The following is a 9,996-nucleotide window of genomic DNA, read 5'->3' as shown; positions in this document are numbered from 1 at the left end:
CTGTATATTTTATCGTCCATCCTCCTTAGCAAACTTAGGATGCTGCCCTGGGAACTCTTTCTGTGTTATCTGTGTTTGAAGCCCACTCTCCTCATCTTCGGGTCTCTGCACCTCTGCAGGTTTGTCCCTGCATGTTCCACCCTCTATGTCCTTGAGGACCACAGACCCTTGCCCATCTTACACTACCTTCACCAGGTCCACACATGTCCCCACAGGCTGCAACCCCTGTGTGTGTTGGCTGTGCAGAGTCAGACTGGTGTCTTTGTAAAACGCACACTCTCCAGGATGGAGTTTAATTTCAATATCTTTAGAGACAGTTTCTTATTATATTGCTCAGGGTGGTCCCCAGCTTATGGTCTCAAGCCAATCTCCTCTCCCCACTTCTCAAAGTGTTGGGATTAGAGGTATGAGCCACCCAGTCCAGCCCAGTGATTTCTGAAAGGGCCAGACCCATCTAAACATTTTGCAGAACAACTTGTTGCTACACTGCATTGAGAATAGCATGATAAACAGACCTGAAGATCAAGAAATGGCAAGTGTTCTAAGGGCCTTACCAGGACACAGTGCTCAGAAGAAGGGAATTCAATGCCTGCAAACACTGATCATGGATGACAGTGGCATAAGGGACAACAGAGACATCCAATGATGAAGATGACATCGATGACAGGATGAGCTTCATTAACAGAATTTACAGCAAAGTGTGAGATTTCTACAGTCCGCAGGGCCACATCCATGTGTGGCCAGTCACACATGTGCTCCATCGGTGAAAGATTTTGGCCTCCAATTTTAGAAGGAGGACAGATGTTGTGTGGAGCCTCTGGAATGACCCAAGAAAGCAGTAGGACGCAGACCCTCTGGATTCCAGAGTAAGGCCACACCTTCTGGGGCAACAGAAAAGAGCTCCTGAGAAGCTCTAAGCCTTCCCAGAGACAGACAATCTCAACATGGGACATAAAGTGCCCAAGTAGCCAGAGCTTCTTATCATGATCTCGGTTCTATCGGACCCACCAACTCATAAAGTCAAGTGAGGAGAGAAGCAACCATCCTAAAACAGTAGTGGTGCATCCTGGATGAGACACGTACAGGCAGCCGAGACTGTCACTGCATCTGGCACTCTGCTCTGATTCCTGTTACGCAGCTCTCACCTGGAGACTCGTGGAGGGTTTACTGTGACCAGCCAGCAAAGGAGAGGCTCCACAAACAGCAAATGGAGCACAGCCCTCAATGCCCAGGTCACCAGACACTCCCACACGATCTTCCCTGACGCTATTCTTCAGCCTGGAGTCACGAGCTCTGTCACTTCACGTTCACACCATCCCCTGAAGATTTGGCTGACTTGTTCACTCACCTGGCAGAGGTTTTGGGGTAAAGAGTTGTACTTTACATTAGGGCTCCCAAGGGATGCTGAAAGGATCCGACACCGGAGGATGTCCACAAGGACACCGTCCCAGAAACTGTTCCAGTTTCACTCTCCTAACCTTAGACTTCCACCCTGCTTTCATTACAAAGTACCCCCGGCTCAAGCCTCTGCATCCCTGGTACCCTGTCCATCCTCCATCCCTCCTGGCTCTCCAGCCTCCCGACCTCACCAGATTGTCTTATCTCAGTCCCTGTGTGACCCTCCCCATGGTCCATGTGGGCCTGGACATCTGCTGTTTCCTCTGAAGCCCATGTCAGGACACTAATCTATGTCTTTAAGAGCCTTCTCCTTCCCTCATGGCCCCATCTCACCCTTCACACCCATTGAAGTTGCAAGAAGGGCGCCCTCAATGTCACTGCACCGGCTCAGCTGCTCTTCCCTTAACAGGTGGGTCCACCCCACTCAGAGTCCTCAGCTCCACCCTAAAGCCACTGCCCCTGTAAAACCCTGTTCCATGGTGACACTACATCCTCTCACAACCAAATCACATCTGACACCCTCAATCCCCACTCAAGCTCTAAAATTCCTCATCCCCAGTCAGTCCGATCCTCCCAGGACACACCTGATTGCCCACCTCTGCTTCCAACACCCCACCTCGTGGGCAGGTCTTGAGAGGACCCAGAACAGACCCAACGTGAGTAGCCATAAAAGCAAGACAAGTCAGATGGGAGATGCCGTCTCTCAGTTCTCATGTCGTGTGTCTGGACTCTCTGTAGGAAACACACACTGTCTTTGTGAAGAAAACATCAAAAGCCAGGAGGTGAGGACACAAATGTCTGCCTTGAGGAGAAAGCCAGGGTGGGTGCTGGGTCTGACAGCAGCCAGGATCGGTGTGACCACTAGACGGCACCCATCCACACCGCTGCTCTTTTAAGGCCTTCTTACACATTACTTGTGTGTCCTTAGAACAAGGTTGGTGATCAGGGCCACTAGGCTCATAAGCCTGTCAGGCTATGTTGCTGCCCTAGAAAGCAAAGCCTTTTTGCCACAGAAAGGAAACGTCACGGCTCACAGGGAGGCCTCCCTGGATGTTGGGCAGTGAGGCTTAGTCTGTCACCCACAGTGGTACAGAAACATCAACCTGTTCCATCTTCATATACAAAAGCTTATGACAAAACTCTCCTTTTCAGGCCTGTGTACTTTGTCCCGGTGAAGTCTTGTCCCTTTAATGAGACCTCCTTGTGCTCCCCCAGCCCCTTGTGAGGCTCCGAATGCTCCTCACCACTTCTGACAATTGCACCGTCAGCCGGCAGGGCTGCCCACCATGTTGGAACTTGGTGACGATGCACTGAAAATGGCCGGGGTTGCCGTGTCACATGCTCATTGGCCAGGACTAGGTCCCGTCACTGGGAACGTCACATCCTCCGTGGACATGACCACTTCCCCCGACTAACTTGAGTCACTCTCACTCGAGAACTCTCGAAGCAGAAAGACTCCAGGAAGAGAGTCCTAACCTTGGACTGAAACCAACGGAACACTCATCACGTTTTCTACGGCCTTGCTTACTTCCTTTATAACAAGCAAGGTCATGGATGGCGCCGTGGATATACTGGCTGACTTTATGACAGACAAGATGATGAAATTCCTACAAGAGCGATTAACGCCGCATGGAATGGATCCAGAACACACAATGGTCATCCTAAGGCCGATTGCAAAATTTCTGATCAAACCAATGCTCGTGTATCTGCTGAAGACCACAATTTTGTTTGCATGGAGCAGCTTGGGTATGCAAGGTTTCCAAAACTAGGTCACATATTTCTTCGACAAGATGAAGTGTCCAACACCAGCACCAGTGATTCTGGTGTAATTTCTACTTATACATCCAGCACGGTCTCAGCGCGATCATCCAGAACACTGACAAGGTAACATCGCGTGTAGTTTTGAAAAAATAATGTCTCCTGGCAAATTTGCAGCGGCGGTGTGGATGTTTTGCTAATTATAAATCCTACCAATTGTGATAACATCTGCGGAAGGAAAAAGAGATTCCGGTTTTCTTTCCCGAACTGGCCACGTTCCTGGGATATCACCCACAAGACCCAGAAAATTTCAATCAGGACATTTGCTTTGTTTCACCGAGTCCTCCGCTCCGGAAGAAATCCTTGAGGATCTGCACCCTCCGATGTCGTCCACCCGTGCACACGTCTCCGTGCTGCTGGGATCAAGCACTCCCTGGACTCCAGGATCTGGATTCGCACACACTCACACTCACATGAATCTTGAAACTCAAAAATAAAGTGAGATTTAGCTGGACTGAGGTCTCATGCTTGTTTCTGTGTCCGCCGCCTGCTCGTGCTGGGCTGAGTCTCTGGCCTGTGTTTGAGGAGAGGAGGGGTCTCAGTGTGGAGAGGGGCATGAGATGGGGGAGAAGGTCAATATGGGTCTGGGGAGCTAAGGTCTGGGGGCCTGCTGGGTGTAGGGAAAGGGGAGGATTCCGAGGGTGAAATTCCGTAGTCGAGTCCTGGGGTGTTTGAGAACCTGGTGCTCAGAAAGAGAAGCTCCAGGGGGGAACAAGGACAGACCTGGGGCCCTAGGTGGGATCATCCTACGTGAGGGGAGGAACCAAATGCAGATCAGAGTGGAAATGGCCTCCTGGAAGACTTAAATCTGACAATAAATGGGGCCCCGACCAGTGTATTTGGGGGTCAGAAGCCTTCAACGGACAACTGTTGCTGGTGTCATAAAAAAGTGAGGCTCTGAAACCAGGAAGAATTCCCCAGCATTATAGAAGCAACCTTGACGGATCTTGTACACACCGATATCTTCTGAGTCCTGAATCCCCCTGCCCTCCTCTCTGTGAGGAGTTCTGGGGTCTGCACTCTCCAGGGACATCCAGGTGTCTCCACACTTCTGGGACCATGCGCTCTTGGACTCCAGGGCCTGGATTCCCACGCACCTGTACTCACTGTTTCCACACTTCCAGTCTGGAACCGTGCACTTTCCAAAGTCTTCCGGGCCCTGGGGCTCCTCTCTCTCCCCTGCCCAGGCTCCTATTTGACCTCTGCCGGAGTCTAACTAATTTTCATTAATTCACAAATCTCCTTGAAGTCCTCCTACGGGATAGAGGGACAGATTTTGCTTTTCCATAGTGCCCCCCACCCAGGCTTTCCATGCCGTAACCACCCCAACCAAAGCCCTCTTTGAGATCAAGCTACTCCTTAGGCAGAGCTGGACACAGAAAACACTCGCCCTCCCTCTGGAAACCTCCATCCCCTGTCTCTACTTCCCACCCCAGGCTGGCCCTTGACCCCCACACTTCCCCCAGGCTGGTGGCCAGGCCCCTCCTCTGCTCAGACACCCCCTGCTCAAACTCCCTCCCTCTCCTGAAAGACCTGCAGCCTCAGCTCCACTCCCCCCTCCCCCCATATCGCTGACTTCTCCTTCCTTATACCTGTGACTTCTTCCCTCTGTGGGATTCTCACCCTTCTGGTAACTTCATCCCTTATGTCACGACCCATGTTGGCCCCTTTACTGGGACCCCCTGCACTAACCCTCTGGCTCCTGAAGCCCAGCAGCCTTGTGTCTAGACATGCATCAGTCTAACTCCCTAGACAGACACACACACACACACACACACACACACACAGATGGCCCAATGGCTGCCCCTACTCCAAGTCACACTGGAATTGGACTAAGCCCCACACCTTTGACTCCTAGCTCTGAGTGTGCCCACAGGGACCCTGCCTGAAGTCACTTCCTTCTGGGGTGGGTCTGGGGTTTCCTCCTTCCCTTAAGGGAAGGGAGTTGAGGGGATGGGTATGTTCACACCTAATAGGTGCAGTGCGCACCGTCTGGGGGATGGACATGCTTAAAGCTCTTACTTGGGTGGGGCAAAAGCAATATATGTAACCTAAACATTTGTATCCCCATAATATGCTGAAATAAAAAAAATAAAATATAATAAAATTGCATGTAAATATAGAAAATTGAAAGACTAGATGTTTCAAACAGGACCTAAGGTTGTTTTCTATTATACACAGTGGCATTAAATAAATGGTGCACATTCATGACAAAAACTATACATTCTAAGTGTTTCTAAATAGAAACATTCTAGCCTAGAACCCTTTCCCTTCCCACCTCTGTCAACCCAGTGGACAGGTCTGAGCATCTGTAATTCTTAGAGGAGATTTTCACAATTTCACTTTCATAAGTATTTTTAAGAACTGTCTTTGCTATGAATTTTAACACAAAGTCTATTCAATGGACTAGTTTACTAACTCTACTTTTGTCATGCACTAGCAACCTTTTTACATCTAGAAAGATTACATGCTGTAAATTACACTTATGTATCCTTTATATACACAGAAAAATAAAATAAGATAAAATAAAACACACAGACATGAGGGATGATGCTCAGTCTTGCCTCATCATGAACACATTGGTATAAAGCCCTTTGCACTTCCTTCTCCTTCCTCCCTGCACCGGCACAAATACTATGTACTGCTCAGAGAAGTGGTTTGATCATTCAATTTCCAAAACACAGTATTTCACATGAAATTTAACAAAAGGATATCTACAAAATGTGTTACTACCTCTCCTTTTAAAATACTTTGTGCACTTCTAAACATCTAAAAAGATTAGATGTTTCAAATATAGATTTGAGTTTGTCCTCCATATACACAGTAGTGTTGAACAAACTACACACATGTAACCAAGGAGGTGAAAGACCTCTACAGCAAGAACTATGAAACACTGATGAAGGAAATTGCAGAGGGTGTAAACAAATGGAAATACATATCATGCTCATGGATAGGCAGAATCAACATTGTTAAAATGTCTATTCTACCCAAAGTGATTTACAAATTCAATGCAAAAACAACATTAAAGTACCAATGCCATTTTTTTCAGATCTAGAAAAATAATTCTATGCTTTTTATGGATCCAGAAAAGACTCCAAATAGCCTAAGCAACCTTAAGCAAATCAGGAGGCATCGCTTTACCAGACTTCAAGCTATACTACAAGACTGTAGTAACCAAAACAGCATGGTATTGGCACAAGAACAAAGACATAGACCAATGGAATGGAACTGAGAACCCAGATACAAAACCATCTTCTTATTGCCATCTGATCTTTGACAGAGCAGACAAAAACATACACTGGGGGAAAGAATCCCTATTCAATAAATGGTGCTGGGAACATTGGATAGCCACATGTAGAAGACTGAAGCAAGGTCCGCACCTCTCACCACTCACAAAAATTAATTCATGGTGGATAGTAAACATAAATCTAAGACATGAAACTATATGAATCCTAGAAGAAGAGGTCGGAAAAACTCTTACAGGTATCGTGCTAGGCAAAGAAATTGTGAAGAAGACCATAAAGGCAATTACAGCAATGACAAAAATAAGTAAATGGGACTTGATTGAATTAAAAAGCTTCTGCACAGCCAAGGAAACAATCAATAGAGCGAACAGACTACCTACAGAATGGGAGAAAGTATTTGCATGCTATACATCTGGTAAAAAGCTAATAACCAGAATCTACAAAGAACTCAAGTGAATCAGCAAGAAAACATCAAACAACCCCATTAAAAAGTGGGCAAAAAACATGAACAGAAGCTTTTCAAAAGAAGATAGACTAATGGCCAATAAGCACATGAAAAAATGCTCAACATCTCTAATTATCAGGGAAATGCAAATCAAAACCACAATGAGATATAATCTAACTCCAGTGAGAATGGCTTTTATCAAAAAGTCCCAAAATAACAGATGCTGGCATGGATGCAGACAGAAATGAACACTTATACACTACTGGTGGGACTGCGAATTAGTATAACCTCTGAGGAAAGTACTATGGAGATACCTCAAAGAACTAAAAGTAGACTTAGCATTTGATCCATCAATTCCACTTTGGATATTTACCCAAAGGGGAAAAAAAGACATTTTCAAAAAAAGGCATTTACACTAGAATATTTACAGCAGCACAATTCACAATTGCAAAGATGTGGACAACAACCCCAGGGCCCATCAATACATGAATGGATCAATAAAATGTGGTGTATGTCCACTATGGAGTATTACTCAGCCGTAAAAAAATATATAGTGAACTAAGACCTTTTGTAACAACCTGGATGGAACTGGAGACCATCCTTTTAAAAATGAAGTATCACAAGAATGGAAAAATAAAAATCACATGGACTCACGACCAAATTGAAACTAATAGATCAATACTCGTGTGCACGTATGGTAGTAAAAGACAACTGAAATCAAGCAGGAGGGTGGCAGGAGGAGGAGTGGATATGTAAATTCACACCTAACGGGAAAAATGCACACTATCTGAGGGATGGACACTCTAATAACTTTGACCCAAACCGTACAAAAGCAACTCATGTAACAAAATGTTTGTACCCCCATAATATTATGAAACAAAAAAACCAAAATGTATTAGTTTCATAACTCTACTTTTGTCAAACACTGGCATTCTTCAACATCTAGAAAGACTAGACATAAACGAGGGCTTCTTTGTCCTTCTATACACAGATAAATAAAACAAAATACACAGAGGTAGGCGCAATAGTTAATCTTGCCTCGCTGTAAGCACACTGGCATAGAACTCTTCCCTCTGCCCCCCTCCTCCCCTGCACCAGTGCACAAACACAATGTGCACTACTCCAGAGGGGGACTGCCCATTGGCCCCCCAAAACATTTCATATGCACTTTAACAAAATGGTATTTACAAAATGTGTTGTCTCCTCTACTTACAACACATATCAGGCACTTCTGAACATCTAGAAAGACTAGATGTTTCAAAAACCTACTTAGTTTTGTCAACGATATATACAGTAGTGTGGATGAAAATGCACACACAAAACAATGCTTATAATACGAAAATGTCTTCTAAATATGACCAGTCGGGCATCAAATCTTCTCCTCCTTCCCAAGGTCTCCCACTTCATGTCCTCTGACCCACAGAACAGATGTGGATGGATGTCACTTCCAGAGTGACACTAACAACTCCACTTCACAAACTCGTTTCCAAAGGACATTTTTTCTATGATTTTCTTAAACAAATGGGCATTTACAAGATGTGTAATTTTCTAACTCTATCGTACATGGCTAACCTGTTTACATCTAGCAGGGCTAGATGTAGCAAACATTTGCTTTTAAAAGATGGGGGGAAATGTTGAGAGCAGCTTTTTTTATGTTACTTACACAGGCCTTCTAGAACCCGCCACTAAATCTTCCCAAAGGATTGTGGGTATGTCCAAATGGCCAAATGAGCTATGTTCTTTCTCTCTTCTGATATCAAGTCTGAGAGAACAAAGACCAACTGCCCGAAGACCACTATCATTCCACCCATCATTGTCAGGGACTCCACTCACCTTCCAGGCCTGTTGAGCCCTTACTCTGTCATTATGCAGATTAAGAGAAAGGTTCACCCAACTGGGACAGAACAGTCACACCAGCACCCATCCCTGCATAGCTCCATGGCCCAAAGAGGTGACCAAGCTTGCATACTTAGACACACCTACTTGGGACCTTCAAACCCTAATGGCCCCTCATGGCATTCAGGTGACCACCATTCATCTTGCCTTGCAACACCTGCTGCCACACAAAGGCACCCTGTCCTGGAGGCCTGGTGGGGGCTTTGCTTAGGCCAGGCAGGGATAGGCCAGGAAACACAGTGGCCAGTGGAGTCCAGCCTCAGAGAGGCCACCACTGTCATCAGGTTACTGAGGTGGAGTTGGGAGAGATACATGCTGCTTCCAGGCCTGGGACCAGCCAGAGGGCAGCCACAGTGAGGGCTCCAGGCTTCTGCAGTTCAGAGACAGTGGTCCATCCTGGGGCCCCAGCTCTCCTGCAGGCCCAGAAGCAGAGAGCCCAGAGCTGGGGGGCCCAGAGAGTCCCACGGGAGCTGGCCACACTCCACACCTCACTGTGCTTTCTCTGGAATGCGGTTTCTTTAATCATTCTGCCAATGTATATCTTTTAAGTAGGGCATTCAGACCGTGTACATTCAATGTTACTATTTTTTTTTTTTTTGAGACAGAATCTCACTCTGTTGCCCAGGCTAGAGTGCCGTGGTGTCAGCCTAGCTCACAGCAACCTCAAATTCCTGGGCTTAAGCATTCCTTCTGCCTCAGCCTCCCCAGTAGCTGGGACTACAGGCATGCGCCACCATGCCCTGCTAATTTTTTCTATATATATTTTAGTGTCCAGTTAATTTCTTTCTATTTTTTGGTAGAGACGAGGTCTCGCTCTTACTCTGGCTGGTCTCGAACTCCTGACCTCGAGCGATCCTCCCGCCTCAGCCTCCGAGAGTGCCAGGATTACAGGCGTGGGCCACCGTGCCCAGCCTGAAAGGTTTTCTGTTTAAGACACAGATAGGAGCCCATTCCCTTCTGGCTTGTAAGGTTTTCTCAGAAAATTCTTCTGTTAGTCTGACAGGATTTCCTTTGCAGGTTTCTTGACGGTTTTGCCTCTCAGCTTATAGGGTTTTCTGCTTCGCCTTGACGTTGGCCAGTCTGGTGCTTATGGCTTGGAGATGTCCTGTTCACAATGGGTCTTCCAGGACTTCAGTGGCCTCCTTGTGTGTGGGTGTCCAAATCTCTAGCAAGACCAGTGAATGTTTTCTCCAC

This window comes from Eulemur rufifrons, chromosome 24, assembly GCF_041146395.1.
Source record: "Eulemur rufifrons isolate Redbay chromosome 24, OSU_ERuf_1, whole genome shotgun sequence".
Classification (NCBI taxonomy): Eukaryota; Metazoa; Chordata; class Mammalia; order Primates; family Lemuridae; genus Eulemur; species Eulemur rufifrons.
This window is presented reverse-complemented; position numbering follows the sequence as displayed.